Below are 16435 nucleotides of genomic sequence, written 5' to 3'. Positions count from 1 at the left end.
CTGTACAAGACCTGAAAAGGACTGCAACCCATGCTGCAATTAGGCAAGTCGTTATGGGTGAACTCTGCCTGGGCAAGTGTTCAATCCCACATCCACGAATTTTCACCAATCAAACTCTGTTGTAGGTTCCCCAGACTTTTGTTTACCACCTTGTCGTCCGGATAAGTCGTTCTTGTGGGCAAGACTAAGGTCCCTAGTATCTAATGATATCTAGCAACCAGCAAACCAAACAAATTCTATCCTTCTCTAAATATGCAATTTATAGATAAAGGCAAACAAGTGTGTTTAGGCCTACCTTGGGTCCAGTGCAAGTTTGTGGAAGCCACGCTCCGTTGATCCAAATGAGATCCTTTGTAAAGAATCTGCAAACCCAAGCAAGCACACACATTAAATAGCACCTGAAAAGCCAATATAATAAAGCATACTTATCATGATGATCAAGGAATTCATGAAACAAATCACATAAGACAATTTGTTGAGAAAAATGAATCTGATTGTATTAACTTTAGTAAATGAAGAACTTTACAACCTTGGTGCCTTGATGCTGTACAAGCTCCTCCCAGGGTCCAGCAAGAAGTCTCCTCTACTTTGACAAGTTTCACTCTCTTCCCAATGAAGCCAAAAGGTATGTAATCTCTCCTCTCAAGCTTAACTAGGAAGTCTTAATTCCAACAACATTTACCCTAAAAAATGTTCAGCTTTTAACCTCCCTAGCAAGCAGCCCAACGCCTTAATTTATAGTGCAATGGAGGGAAGTTACTATGTCCACCTTCAAAGGGATAAAGCCCTCCTTCAAAGGGATAATCTCCTCTCATCAAGGGATTAGCTCCTTCACTTTTGGGATGCATGAACCACCTAGGAGCAAACCATCCACGTCAAGATTCCTTATAGAATCATCTAGAATTAACCCAAAGTGTGTTTTTTAAGAATAAATTTGCATCTTTTTTACTTTCACAGGGGTCCGCACCCACTCCTTTAGAGACAGAGCGGGCAGGTCCACAGGTAACATGAACAAGGGGTGCGGGACCGCAGGTAACAGTAAGAGAAAGTGCGGAACCAGTGCTTTATTTATTTTTAAGGACTTTCTCTCATTTTCAAAGCTTGACATGAAGAGTTGAGGTTTGAGACTTGCTAAGGAGGACAGTATGAATGATGATAGACCCATACTGATTGCAAATAGTCATGGTGACAATATTTTGTGTAACGCACCTCTATTTTCTCGTCGGTCTGCGGGTGATAAGTAGAGTTGTAACTCAACTACATGTCCATATTCTTCCATAGGGTGCACCAAAAGTGCCTTGTAAACTTCACATCCCTGTCAAAAAGAATAGACTTAGGCAAACCATGTAGCCTGACAATCTCTGTAAAGAACAAGTGGGCCACGTGAGTGGCATTGCTGTTTTTTCTGCAAGGGATGAAATGTGCCACCTTTGAAAACTGATCCACCACTACCATCACCGAATCATAACCCCGTTATGTCCTTGGTAGACCCAAGATGAAGTCAAAACTGACTGAGTCCCACGGTCTACTTGGAATGGGCAATGGTGTGTGTAAAGTCTCGTGTTTTGACTGTGAACTTTTGCCAACTAGCACACTTTACATCTGGTCACAAATCTTTGCACATCCCTTCGCATTCTTGGCCAATAATAAAAATGACTGAGCTACTCTAATGTCTTTTCTATGCCGAAATGTCCAGCTAGACCTCCACTATGCTTCTCTCGAATGATATTATCTCTCATCGAGCAGTCAGGAATGCATAGCTCTCATCCCTTAAACAATAGCTTCTCCTGCAAATTATAGTCCAACCATGGACTATTGTCTCTCACCAAAGGATTCTGGCACACTTCGTAAGTCTGATACAAATCTTTCAGGTGCTTAAAGCCTAGCACTTGTATAGTACTCTCCTACAAGAGTAAGGCTCTCCTAATCAATGCATCCGCCACCTTGTTGCCCTGCCTGCTGATGTGTTTCAACGCAAAGGTGAAACTCTACAAATATTTAACCCACTTGGCATGTTTGTGGTTCAGCTTGTGTTGTTGCATCACATATTGCAGTGCAAAATTATCTGAAAACAAAACAAATTCATTCCCCCAAAAATAGTGTCTACAATGCTTCAGCGCTTGGATGATAGCATAGAACTCCTTATCGTAGGATGAATACTTCTGCCTACTTTCATTCAACTTCTCGCTGAAAAATGCAACAGGTTTATCCTTCTGGCTAAGTACAGCCCCAATGGTCGTACTGCTTGCATCACAGCGAACCTGAAAAAACTTTTTAAAATCTGGCAATCTCAGGATCAGTCTCTCTGTGATATCCTTCTTCAATAGCTGAAAACTCCTTTTTATTGCCTCAATCCATCGAAAAGGCTGACTTGCCTTCTTAATAGTGTCCAACATAGGTGCCCAGATTTCACTGAAATTTCTTATAAATTTTCGGTAAAAACTCAGTAGCCCATGAAAACTACGTACCTCAAATAAGATTTTTGGGGATGGCCAGTTGACTATCGCTGCAATCTTCTCTAAATCCATCTTCATCTCATTTTCTGCAATTACAAAGCCCAAATAAACTAATTCTTTTTGCAGAAAAGTACACTTTTTCAAATTTATCAGCAGCTTATTCTGTTGCAATTTTTCCAGCACTTTTCAAACATGTCAAAAGTGTTCCTCTCTTGTCTTGCTAAAAATGAATATGTCATCCATGTATACTATCATGAACGTCCCAATGTATTCTTTCAACATTTCATTCATTAATCGTATAAATGTACTGGGTGCATTGCTTAGTCTGAATGGCATTACTAGGCACTCATACAGTTCCTCATTAGTTTTGAAGGCTATCTTCCACTCATCCCCCTCTCGAATTCGAATCTAATGATACCCACTCTTTAAATCAATCTTAGAAAAATACGCTGCTCCGCTCAAACAATCAATCATGTTATCCATTTGTGGAAGTGGAAATCTGTACAGGATGGTGATCTCGTTGATGGCCCTCGAGTCTGTGCACATTGGCCATTCTCCTCCTTTCTTGGGAGCAAGAACTGTTGGAATTGCACAAGGGCTCAAGCTCTCCCTTATCAACCCTTTGTCTAGCAATTCCTGCACCTACTTTCTAATCTCTTCATTATCTTTGGGGCTCATCCGATATGCTACCTTATTCAGCAAACTTGTTCCCAGTATAAAGTCAATATGATGACTTATACTTATTTTAGGGGGCATTTTATCTGGCAAGTCATCCACCACTATATCATTAAACTCCTGCAACATCTGTTGAATTTCTGTGGGCAAATCTGACACCTCTGTGTGTAGAAGCACCATATTTTCTCTTCTTACAATAGCATAGCTCACCTCGTTGTTCTCAACTTGTTTCAAAAACTTTTTTCCACTTATTAACAACACCCTTGTCCCACTTGTTCCCGCTGTCTCTTCCTCCTTAATGGGCATAAGCATGTGCTTGATCCCATCTTTAACAAACATGTAACATTTTGTCTTCCCGTCATGTACCACCTTCCTGTCATATTGCCATGGCCTGCCTAGTAGTATGTGACATACATCCATTGGCATTATGTCACAAATGACTTTATCCTTATATCTGCCGATATGAAACTCCACTTCGCATTGTTCATCTACCAGCAACTGATGGCCTTTTTGTAGCCATGACACTTTGTAAGGAGTGGGGTGTTTCAATCGCTTCAACCCCAAATTTTCCACCATCTCCATGGCTACCAAGTTATCTGTACTCCCACTATCCATAATCAGCTTACAGCACTTACCGTGTGACTTACAAACTGTCTGAAACAAATCTTTCTACTGAGATTTTTTAGCTCTTTTCTTGGATGGTTTCAGCAACACCTTGTTCAAAACTAAGGCCTCCCTTGTTTCTGGCACATTTTCAGCTTCTTGGGTATGTGCCTCTTGGTTCTTCTAGCTGTGTGACATACACACCCCTTTGTCTAGCTTGTTCTACCTCAGGACACTTAAAAGAAATGTGTCCCCACTTGTGACACCTATAACATTGATAACCAACTCCTCTGCCTTGGCCATTTCCCCTGCTTCGCTGATATGGCCTACCACCTCTCGTGCTGTCACCTTTTTCTACTATTCCTGAAGCTTTAGAACTGCTGCCTTCTTCATTACTGCTAGCAGTTTTCCCTCTGCCATAAGATTGTCCTCTTCTTCTGTTGGTTCCCTGTCCTCTCCTGGAATTTTCTTTCCTAACGATCTTATCCTCTGCTTTCATAGCACTCTGATATGCTTCTTCGATTTTTTTTGGAGAAAGAATACTAATTTCATCTAATATTTCTAACCTTAAACCATTTACATACCTGGCTGTTTTCTCCGGGGTGTCCTCTGTATAAATAGCCCTTAAATTCACTCGGTAATATTCTTCAGTGTACTCCCTTACTATCATCCCTTTCTGCTTCAGATTCTGCACTTGCTTGTGTAGTGAAATCTGGTGATCCTTAGGTAGAAATCTGCCTTTCAACTTGGCCACCATCCTTGACCATTTCTTGATCGGCAACTTGTTCAACCTCCTTCTTTCTGTTTGGACACTGTCCCACCACAGGGCTGCATGTCCTTTCAACTTTGTAATAGTGAACTTGACCCTGCGCTCTTCACTGACCTCTTCACACTCAAAGTACTTGTCCAGCTCGCTGATCCAGTCCAACAGAACTTTTGTGGACAAGCTGCCGTCATAATTTGGGAGCTCCAGTTTGGGCTTACTGCTCACCAATAGGACCGACCTCAACAGTTTCATCTTTGGCCCTTCTTCATCCGATCCATCTATTGTCACTACAACTTCTTCTTCGCTATCATCTCCTACCTCTGGATCCCTTCTTCTCCCTACCTCAACTACTTCCAAATAGGCAATAAGGATCCTAATATCCTCTCTTAATCCTTCCTCCACTATCCTCCGAGCACCTCTTCCATGACCTCATCTTCCTACCTCCATTTCTTAAGCCAATTCTAAATCTTGCTCTCATACCACTATGATGGGACCAACCCGTGTTACAAACCTTAACTAATCAAGTAACTATTGATTACAATGATTTATGAATAATTGTATTGTTGATCAGGGTTTAGCATTAATGTTTTGGTTGGGAATTGATTGCTATATTAATGTGATTGTACGCCGAGAGGAAAAATGTCCAGACATTGGGCTTCTGTCCCACGTTTGGCTAAACCCTAGGGTATTGGGTTCTCTTGGTCATTTTCACTATGCGTTGTTGGTTGTGAGCTCTACGACTCTATGAGGGTTTGTCACTATTTTGCTGCTATGTTTGCTTGTGCCAACTGTGGATTTTCCATTGGTAAGTTATAGCTATGCATCAATATTGTTTTTCCTTGGTCTACGCCTTGCTGGCTTGGTTCTGTTAGCCTTTGGTCAAACTATGTGAGGTCCTCTTCTTCTTTGGATGGCTCGATATTCACTACTTCTTTCTGGTTGCTCTTTGGTCCTTTAAGTTGATTTACAGTTCCTCTACCATTTATATGGTTACATAATTTGTTTTTTGGGTATCCATATGCTTGTGCTCAGGTCATGGCCTCATTGGGACCCTTTCATCCAACGACTACTTTCTCTGGCAAGGTAAGATGTCTCTCTCTGCTGAAGGTTATATTCCCAATTTTTATTTACACTAACAGTCTTGGCTCCTTGTGAGTAGGGGTCTTGTTCAATGATGGCCACGGTCAATTGTAATTCTCCTTGTCCAGTTCTGTTATCGAGAGGGTAAGTTCATCTGGCATTCACATTCCCCTTCCTATCAGTATTCACATTTGTTGTTTGGCTTCCAAACCCTTGAGGCTAACACATTGTCATGCTCTCCTTGCAGGTCTCTGTTCTCTAGTTGGATTATCCCTCAGCTCCTTCTTCGAATAGAACTGGTAGGATCTTTCGTTGTTGCCTCTGCTTGGTCGAAGGGTTTCTGGTTGTGTTTCTATTGTACTCAACCTGGTTTGGTTGCAAGGCATTCGATTTTGAACAAATCTAGTTTTCTGGTTCATTGACTGTATAGTGTGGATGTGGCCGTGGGTTGTAAATAATTTTATTTTAAGGGTTTGAAACCCTAACCCTCTTTCTATTACTCTGTTTCTGAAGGAGGGCTTCCTCGCCTTCGAATCTACTAGCTTAAACTTGTAATTATGTGTTTGAAACCCTAATGTGGACTGTAGTAATATTTGTGAAAGATTAATGAAAAGAAATTTGGTATTATCGTGCATAGGGTTACCTCTTGCTTATATTTGATGTTGAAACTATATTTGTTGATAATGATTCATTGTAGTGTATCTTCGCGCCTCTGTAGCCTTTTAGCATGCACAGGAACTATGTGCTTGTCTTCGGTTTGTATCTATGTGTATTGGCTTTCATTATGCTTCTGCTTGACTTTGTATTTGGGAACTTGCATCTATTTAGGAAAGAATTTGATAGGTCCTGTCTGTTCTTATATTGCATGTAACAAAAATTAGATTATAGGAGATACAGTAGTCAATTCAGATGGATTTAGGAAAATAGAATGTAAAGAAAATATATCTGTTTCGTATTATTATTCTCTGTCCAGAAAAGAATGAACCCCATTCATGCTTTGTACAATTGCTTTATAATTCCTTCCAATACAGTTAAGCAAATTGTTGGAAGTTTCTTGTTTAGTTATACAATTGTCAAATATCTTGCTATTTTGATTCTTTCATTCTATAGAATAAAATGATAATATTTTCTTTCTTGTTACTTTGTCATTTTTTTTTCAAAAGTAAACAACTAGAAATTTAACCCAAACAAGAGACTAGACAACCAAGTGTCTGCAACTGCTTTTACCTAATTGTACTATCCCTAACTATTATATCCCTAACTACTCATTAACAAACAAAAACAAAACATAAAAAAGGTTCCTAATATTATCCTTAATTGACAAACACAAAAAAAATTCAAATTGTTGACGATCTCTCCTCGTCAGCTAAGACCAACACCTGGTCATGGTGCCCTTAGCTGGATGCTCCTACATGAAACAACAGTTTCAGTAAGAGGTTCTTGAATAACTTCAGGTTTAGATGTAACTCCTGTTTGAACTGAAATAGATTCTGGATTAAATTCTGGTTGAATTGATTCAAGTTCATAAGTACTTTCTTGTTGAGCAATTTCAAGTTGAGGATAAACTTGTGGTTGAACAACTTCATTTACTATTTCACTAGGATCAGTGGTAATGTCCCTAGGTAATTGTGAAACTTCTTCTTTAGGAACGGATGTACGAGAAATAGTTTGAGTAACTGGAGTCTCTGTAATTACCGAAATAGATGATTCAGGTAACTCAGATGAAGAACTAGGAGTTCTTCATGTACTAGGCTGAGTTAAGCGAGACCTCTTTACCCGAATTGTTGTCGCTTCGGGAGGCAAAGGTGGTTTCCTCACTGTTCTCCATGAACGATGGGGTATGGGTTGATGTTCCTCCATGATTGCTGATTAATTCTATTATAAAAAAAGAAATAAACAAAAAGGGGTATACTAGGAAAAAGGCTTACCAAGCAACTGTGAACTACAGAATACCTCCTAGTGAACCAATAGTATGAGTAGCCAGTATCCCCGAATGTTGTGTTTGGTGTATCACAATTTACAAGGCAGATGACTCGGTTACTTAAGGATGGATAGAAACCTAGAGTTTTCCTCCCATATATTCCTGAAGGTACATGGAGGCGCAGTCTGTATAAGCATGGTCTAATGCAAAACCACGCAGTGAGAGCATTCCTATATACTTTACGTATTGTAACACTGCCCTATATACTCATAGGTACATGGAAGAGCTATGATATACTCACGTACATGGAATGAGGTATCACACTCAGGATGTATTGCAGACAAGTTAACCACAACTACTTTGTTTTACGATGCCAAAACAAGTCTCTAGCTTAGAACCGCTAAATGTCTGTGTTAATGAAAATGCTCCATTATGTAAACTGGTGTCTATTTTAAGTTGATCTTGCTTCGGAGAGTTCACCATGTGATGTATTCTGAAATTCCTAGGAATGAAACTACCATGATAAGCATTCTTTCCATTCAATTTAACGATGAAAATCCTACATACTTAGGGATAGAGAAATCAGATTTCTTTTGGTCAAAGAGCAAAGAGCACAATCTAAATACAAATTCCCTACATTATTCCTTATCAGCACACACAAACTTTTTCAACGCAACATGCATGTATTTCTTTTCAATTTCCATTAATGTGAATGAAAAAAAAGGAAAACTAATGCACAATCGATCAATAAACTATTTTCATAAAAATGACGATTTTGCAACAAATTCTTTTCAAGGAAAGGAAGACTTTACAACACTTACATTTTCAAATAAATGAGGAATTATGACACTTTCAACGAAAAGACTAATCATTTTCACACATCAATCAATCGATCTTTCATGAATGAAGATTTGACAACAATTCAATTTTCAAAGGAAAAGACGATTTTACGACACTTTCTTTCGCTAAAGATCAATCTATCAAAGAAACTAACTTTCAAATATAGATTGAAAATGAAAAAGTAAATACATAGGAAACATTTATCAATCCTAGTCTAAGTAGGGCCAGGTAAGGAGATGAAACATTATTTTCAGAGACAAGAAATCGTTGACATTCAAAAAATCATTTAAACAAGAGAAAATTGGCTGAAAAACATCAGCTCCTAGATGGGAAACTGACCCTCAAGGGATCAGCATAGGAAGCAGCCAGAGACAGTGCGCTAAAGCACATCGGATCTATGCGGGAAGTGCATTGCAGTGCATTGTGTCCTTCATTGGGCTGTGCTGGTGACAGTAAGCAATTTTGAAGGCAATTTGGCACAGTTTTGGCTCAATTTTCAATGAAAGAAGACTGAAATTCAATCAACGACCACAAGTACAGTATGTAGAAATGTCTTAAGAGGTTGATAAGCTACTAAGATGGATGATCACTCCCCAGTGGAGTCACCAATTTGTTTTGGGAAGTTTTAGTGTCTACGGATAAACACTTAAACCCCTAGACTAGTAGCTAAGTCTAGAACAACAATGCAAAGCATTCTCTACTTTTTCTATGATCAATAGATTAAATAAGAGGTAAAGAAGCCTACCTATAGCTTTCGCTTACTCCTTATCTCCCTTGATCAATTCTGTCACTCCTCTCCGTACTTAATCTGCTTGAAGAGTACCTGCACATAGACAGAAGACAAAAACCGATCAAAGCATATGGTAATCATCTATTGATTAAACATAGAATGGAATCAAGTACATGATACACATATGAAAGCATAAATGAATAACGAAACCATATGGAAAAAGATTTGAACACTTTATTAGTAAAAGGAAGAGTTACAACCCAATTTGCTTGATTCAGCATCACTCCTCCAATTCAATCCCATCCTCTCCTCATAACTAGCAAGACATTTTGACATCATTACAATAATTGAAATCAACTCAAGTATCATACTAACAACATCTCCCTATAATTCAATAATTTCCAACCCCTGATCACTTAGATGAGTGGTCTTTTGACAGGTGAATGAAGGAAGTTATGCCATAAATGGTGATAATGAATGCCCTCCCAAACTTAGGATTTAGTTCCATGGAGGAAGGAATAAAGGGATTGATGTTCCTTAACTCCCTTCCTCATCTAAATACGAGCTGAAGGGTGTAGATAAACTTTGGAAACTTCTAGATGCATCCAATGGATAAGAATATTACTAAACCCCAATGAAATTTCACTCAAATTCACCCAACACAGGCCAAAGAAGTCTTAAGCACCCTATTAGTGTATGGTCTGCATTTCAGCGCACCCTAATGAAGGCCTACCTGCGCTAATATTCTTAGAGGTAGTTTTTGGATTATTTTAGTCATGAAACTTCTTTGGAAGCTAGGCATTCTGATGGTTGACTTCTTTAGGGCATGTACCAACTAAATTAGGGTTTTATGGGCCCTAATAGTACTGATATGTAGGTTGGGGTTGATGTTCCCAAATGAATCTGTAACAACCATGAAGAAGAGAACAACACCCAGATAAGCCTATGAGCAATTAAAAATGAAGATGTTGTTTTTCTTACTCAGGAAGAATAGGAATTGTACATGCTAGAATAATTACAATTATAATTTGGAGAGTCCATTGACTTCAAACAAGGCTATGAATATTTAAAGCTCCACACAACTAAACATAATAATATTCATCTACACATCCTTCAATCCATAAAGATTCATAGCTCTGTCAAATCAAAGCTCTACGGAACTGCTCTTGTTAGCGATACGGAAAATGACTATATCATTAATGCGCAATACAATTCCCTCTCCACATAATAATAATAATAATAAACATAATAATAATAATAATAATAATAATAATAATAATATTATTATTATTATTATTATTATTATTATTATTATTATTATTATTATTATTATTGTTGTTGTTGTTGTTGTTATTATTATTATTATTATTATTATTATTATTAGTTTAAGGTTAATTTCCCCATGCACCCCAAGTTCTCCTGAAAATACCATGTCCTAATTTCGTCCTTACCAAATAAAGTTCCCAGTATAAAATCTCAACACAATTAAAGCTTCGCACAATGAAACATAGTAATATTAATTATTATATTCAATTGTACATTCCCTGTTCTCCCACACATACTTTTTTTCCATATTTTTATTGTCCTGAGGTCCCTCCCCTGATAAATAGAAACCTCATATATATTTAATATAACACAAATGCATATGTGCAGAACTGCTGAGCAAATCCTTTGTGCACAAAAATCTCACAAATTTACATTAATTGTTTAACATTAATTTCCTTATGCACCACCCATTCTCTCACATGAACCTTGTCATTTGCACAATGAAACATAACAATATTAATTATTATGTTCTCCTACACATATCCTATCCTCCACAAAGATTCATAGCTTTAAAATCAGAGGTCTATGTAACTTCTCTCCTACACATACCTCATCCTTCACACAATTAAAGCTTCACACAAGGAGAGATTTTAACATTAATTTCATCCTTACCAAATAAATTTCCCTATGCACCCTCGTTTTCCTGTACATACCCCTCCATGCTTACAGTAAACGCTCTGCATAATGAAACATAATAATATTAATTCATTTTTTTTTAGAGTTGAACTAATTAAAGTTCCCTCTGCATCCCAGTCCTCCCACACATATATAACACATCCTCCACAAAAATTCATATCTCTATAAAATCATAGCTCTTGCATATTTTTTTCACCCTCACCCCCTCCCTTTGCACTACCCACCCCCAATCCTATGCAAAGGGCCTGCAAATGTGTCAATTAGAACACTATTGGATAGAGAAATAACACACAGTCTTAACACTCATGAAAATCACTATCCATTCTCCATGCTACTGGATTTTCCTCTAGAAAGATTCATAGCTCTATAAAATCAGATTTTTACGCAACTTCTCTCCCACACATACCCCATCCTTGCACATTTTAAATTTGTTCAAAACACAATGTATGCTATGCAATGTGGATAATTGTAAAAGAAATAGTCATCTTTGCAGAACAAAATATTAAGTGGAGAATTATTTAGCGTCCCCCCTCCTTCCACCTACACAAAGGACTTTCAATTGTGTCAATTCTATCATCATTGGGAAGAGAAGTATCATAATAGTGTCAGTGTTAGTGTTAGAGCACTCACCATTGGAATGGCCACTATGATTTTTTTTCTTTAATTTTTAAAAAAATTGCCAAACACTAACAAATACCAAAAATAAAACTCCCTCCACGAAGGGAATCGTGTCCCATCAAAAGGTGCATAAAAAATTAGAAATATGATTTCTATAAAATTAGAAAATTAATTTTGAATTTTTGGAAAATAGAAATATTTAGCATTTTCTCGAAACTTTGGTTAAATTTGCAAACAACAACAAAATATTGCAGGGTCAATGCATTTTGACCATGAAGTGAATGTTATAGTCCCTAGCGAGGTAAAGAATAATAATTCAATGTCGATCACTAATAAAATATTCCAATATATAAGGTTAAGTAATATTAATTGTATTTAGAACTATATTAATTAAAAAAACATTAACAGAACAATGTGCATAAATAAAACATTTCATTTTCGACCATGGTTGTATATATATATATATATATATATATATATATATATATATATATATATATATATATATGTATGTATGTATGTATGTATGTATGTATGTATGTATGTATGTATGTATGTATGTATTTATATATGCACTAATAAAGATAAATTACTTTGGAGAATAGTGGGCCAAAGTGTTAAATTAAAATATTAAACAAATCTAGACACATGTATATATATTGCTGAAGGAATGTGAAAATGAATTTACCCTAAAAAACATTCAAATATTTAAGAATGGATGCAAGGTTGGAGGGAGCCGAAAGAAAAGGGAGATGAGGATTAGTTATTAGAGGGAATATATATATATATATATATATATATATATATATATATATATATATATATATATATATATATATATATATATATATATATATATATATATATTTTGATTAAAGTATGAAAAAGATAGATATTAAGGAATGTAATTTAGAAACCATGTTAGGATGGACGGGTTAGAAGGAAACAGGTGGGAGAAAAATAATCAGAGAAAAAAGAAATATAGAGAAAAGAGAAAGAAAAGGTAAAAATAGAGGCAGGGGGTGGATTTGATGACTCTCGTCCCTCCCCTCCAATCAAATCTCCACCCTTCTGCCTCCCCCGCCCTCCTCACTTTTTTCCTTTTCCAAATCTCTGCCCTCTTCCCCCCCCCCTCTCTTTTTTCCTTTTCTTTCTCTTCTTTTTGGATTTTTTTTTTCTTTTTTTTTGTTTTCCAACCTTTTTCCTTCTGACCCCTTCATCCTAGCATGGTTCCTCTCAAATTACATTCCTTATTCTTTATCCTTTTTGTGCTTTAGCCTGTATTCACATGTGTGTGTGTTCCCTCTAATAATTCCCCCTCTCTTTTTTTTACGACCTTGCCATCCTTGCATTCAGTATTGAATCTTTGACACACACACACATATTCTTAACTGGACTATTGACTTGAGCTTTTGATTATGTTAGGGTCCTATAATAATAGGATTCATAATTTTGAATTGGATATGGATAGTCTTGTAATATTGTACATACTTTTGCTTTTTGCAAAAAGTTTTCCATATTAAAAATTAAAAAATGTAAAGAGGGTATGTCCTAAAAGAATAATCAAAAGACAAAAATAAAGAAAAAGGATAAAAAAAGTAAAAAATATGAACCCCAAAAGAGATAAAAATATATCATGAAAATGTGCAAATTCAAATGGCACTACTTTTACATTACTATGGAAAAAAAATATTGTATGCAGCTTGTCAAAAATGCCACAATCCATGATCATCAAATAGCTTAATCTTGACCCATTCATGCTTTAAATTTCATGTTGATAGATAGAGAATAAAGATCTAGCAAAATTGTTTAACCTTGGTAGATCAGTAGTTAGGTAGAGAGTAATAATGAGCTCATCAATTTAATCTGAGCCATTGGAAGTTATATGGTTAGAATTAGATAGTTTGCTTGTCAAAATAAAAGGAAATAAAGGTTCAACAAGTTCAAATGCATCCAATAAATGAAGAAAAAATGTTAGGGTAAATAAACGGTAGGTAAAAGAAGTTTTGAAAAGTGCGCAAAATTTCTAAGTCAAAAGCACATTTATCATGCTTAATCCTATGTTTCATGTGTAGGAGGATTTGAGAAAAAAAGGATATTCACTGAAGTTTGTTTACTAATTTCCCCTTATTTCACTACATGCCCACATACTTATTTGCTAATTTCCCCCATCCTCACTTCATTACTTATAAATTCCCTTTTCCCCTCATTTTGACCTTTTACCCCTTAGTTTCACACACTGCCCTAGTTATTACCCTTCAAAAATTGTTCCCCCTTCACAAAACCCCTTTCCCTAGTGTGAAACTCGTTCCCCATTAGAAATATTACCTTCCCCCCTTATTAATTTCACTATTCCCCTTAAAAACCCACAAAACCTTTTATCCTAAGTTTTTCCTAAAATTCCTGCATTATGTAATTAACGTCCCCACTTCATATTTCGTCGATACCCTTTTTGACCCACCAACCCTTGGTTCAGTTAAAAAACCCCTACCACACAACCCATGGTCCCATCTTACTAACCATTGACTTATACTAAAATCTTGACATTTTTCGTTAATTAACTGCAATTCTTTGTAATTAAATCTCAAGCCCCTCCAATCACTTTCCCACCTCCATTCGTGCAACTCAACTTTGCGATATCCCTCTGATCTCCCACCCTTAGATCTAGTGGTCTACAACCATATCATGCGGATTCATTGTCCGACTGTTAACGATCCGAGAGAACGTGAGGTTCGAGGTTTGGTCGAGCTCTCTTTGGCTACATGGCAACACCATGTTATATTGCGTGCTCTCAAAAAATACCACCTGTCATCCAAAAGTAGTGCGATGTCACACAAAACCACCTCCCCACCTCAAGGCAAACTTCCCACTGTTCATTCAATAATATTCACACCAAAATGTGATCGTTATCGGTTAAAAGGCCGAAACAATGCCAAATTTCTCTTTTTACTCATTTTTTCTACAAACCAATTGTGACACCCTAAACATCTGAGCAACCAATTCAACCACTTTTACTACTTGAAGATACTGCAGATAGCCAATTGAAGTAGCCAATTGACAGTTGAAGCCAGAGTACACTCTGCAGCTACCACAAAATCCCATCTGCACACCAAATCGCCAATTTCTAGGTATTCTTGGAAAAACCAGAAAGGCCCTATGAATTTGGAAAACACACAGTAATTATTGAGTGGTTAATTAATTAAATTAATTAAGAAACCTCCCTGAATTGAAAAGAAACCTATTGTACATCCCTAACCCTTTTCACAGACTGTAATTACCCTACCACTATCTAGAGCTTCTAAAACTCGCTCCTAAAGCCACTGAAATCATAATTCAATTCAGTAAATCCAATTATGGCTTCCCAAACCCCTCTAGGTGTAAGACCTCTGCAAACCCCTCACCTAGATATTGACCACCTTGCATTAGCCGATAGAAACTTTCAAATTAAAGATACTACTTCCCCTGCCTACCTACTGAAACTCCACTACTGGAGTAAAGACAAATTTTTAAACCAGAATGATGACATTCACCTTTGGGAGTCAAATTTGCCCAAGTACTATTTCCCATAGGTACACCCATTTCCATAAATCATCCACTTCTGCCAAGAATGTTACATTCCCAGTCAAAGAGCCATAGTCACCCCTAATCAATAGGTTTTGTTCACCATCACAGCAAAATCCATTAATCAAATGCTGCAAATCCAACCAAGCCTAAATGAGACCCCAATTTCTATTGAAGGCTTGCTTGAACTCTACACCAAGCTATACATTCCCAAGAAATATCAGATTATTAAAACTTTCATCATTAAAGAGTCTCACACTCCAACAGATAGTCCTCCTTATTCTGCCACCGTTTTCTCTAAGACAGGTACAAAACTTATTACCATGCTCTCTTGCATTTTTGGGTACACCACAGATGAACATGTGGATGAGGTTGTCCTGAATTTCATTTCTATCTTTTGCTCATCAAGCCTCCTACTATAATGTATAACTATGCTCAGTTCATTGCGGAAATAATGCATGAACAATTCATTGGACTACCAAATGAGAGAGTTTTCAAGTACTCTTCAATTTTATTTCACATGTTCCTGTACTATCAGTCAGGAAAGTTTCCAATCAACATTTAGAAGTTAGATGCCAAAGGCAATCCAACATTAGTCATCTATTGGACACCATTGATCCAAATGTATTCAATTATATTTACTTACAAAGACTTCATTGATACATTTGTGCATCCTGTTATAAACATGCTAACTAGTAGCTATCAACACAGGACTAGTGAGGAAATTAAAAGGGTTTTACAGTTGGAAAAGAAAAGTAAAGTTGGAGACTAGTATCTATACCAACACCACGCAAAGATAAGGATATATGGATTCCAACTAGCTCCCTACAAACTGCCCAAATACCTCCCCATGAGGATATTTTCATTAGAGTAATTTAGGTAGATTATAAATTCTGATGAAGTCAATTTCCTGGTAGCCAAGAAGAAGACTCAATTTAAAGTTAAAAACTAATTGGTCACCTTTATTTGTAGTAATAGGGAAGCTGGACATGGGGCCAATAAGATTCTACAACAGTTTAAATTCAGGAATAGTTTTATGTGGCAATATGACCCTCATGGAGTCATAAATAAACTAAGGCTCAAAGTAAAATTGGGCCCTTTCATACATCATCCCAGGCCAGACATTGAGATATTTGCCAACCAGTTTGAATGGTTGGAAAACACTTTGATAGATACGGACAATACTATAGTTGATGTGGAAAATACATTGATAGATGTGGAAA

Source organism: Pinus tabuliformis, chromosome J, assembly GCF_031772625.1.
Source record: "Pinus tabuliformis cultivar Carrire ecotype Pingquan chromosome J, CPIR1, whole genome shotgun sequence".
In the NCBI taxonomy this organism is placed as follows: Eukaryota; Viridiplantae; Streptophyta; class Pinopsida; order Pinales; family Pinaceae; genus Pinus; species Pinus tabuliformis.
The sequence above is the reverse complement of the archived record's forward strand: the minus strand, read 5'-3'. Positions refer to the sequence as shown.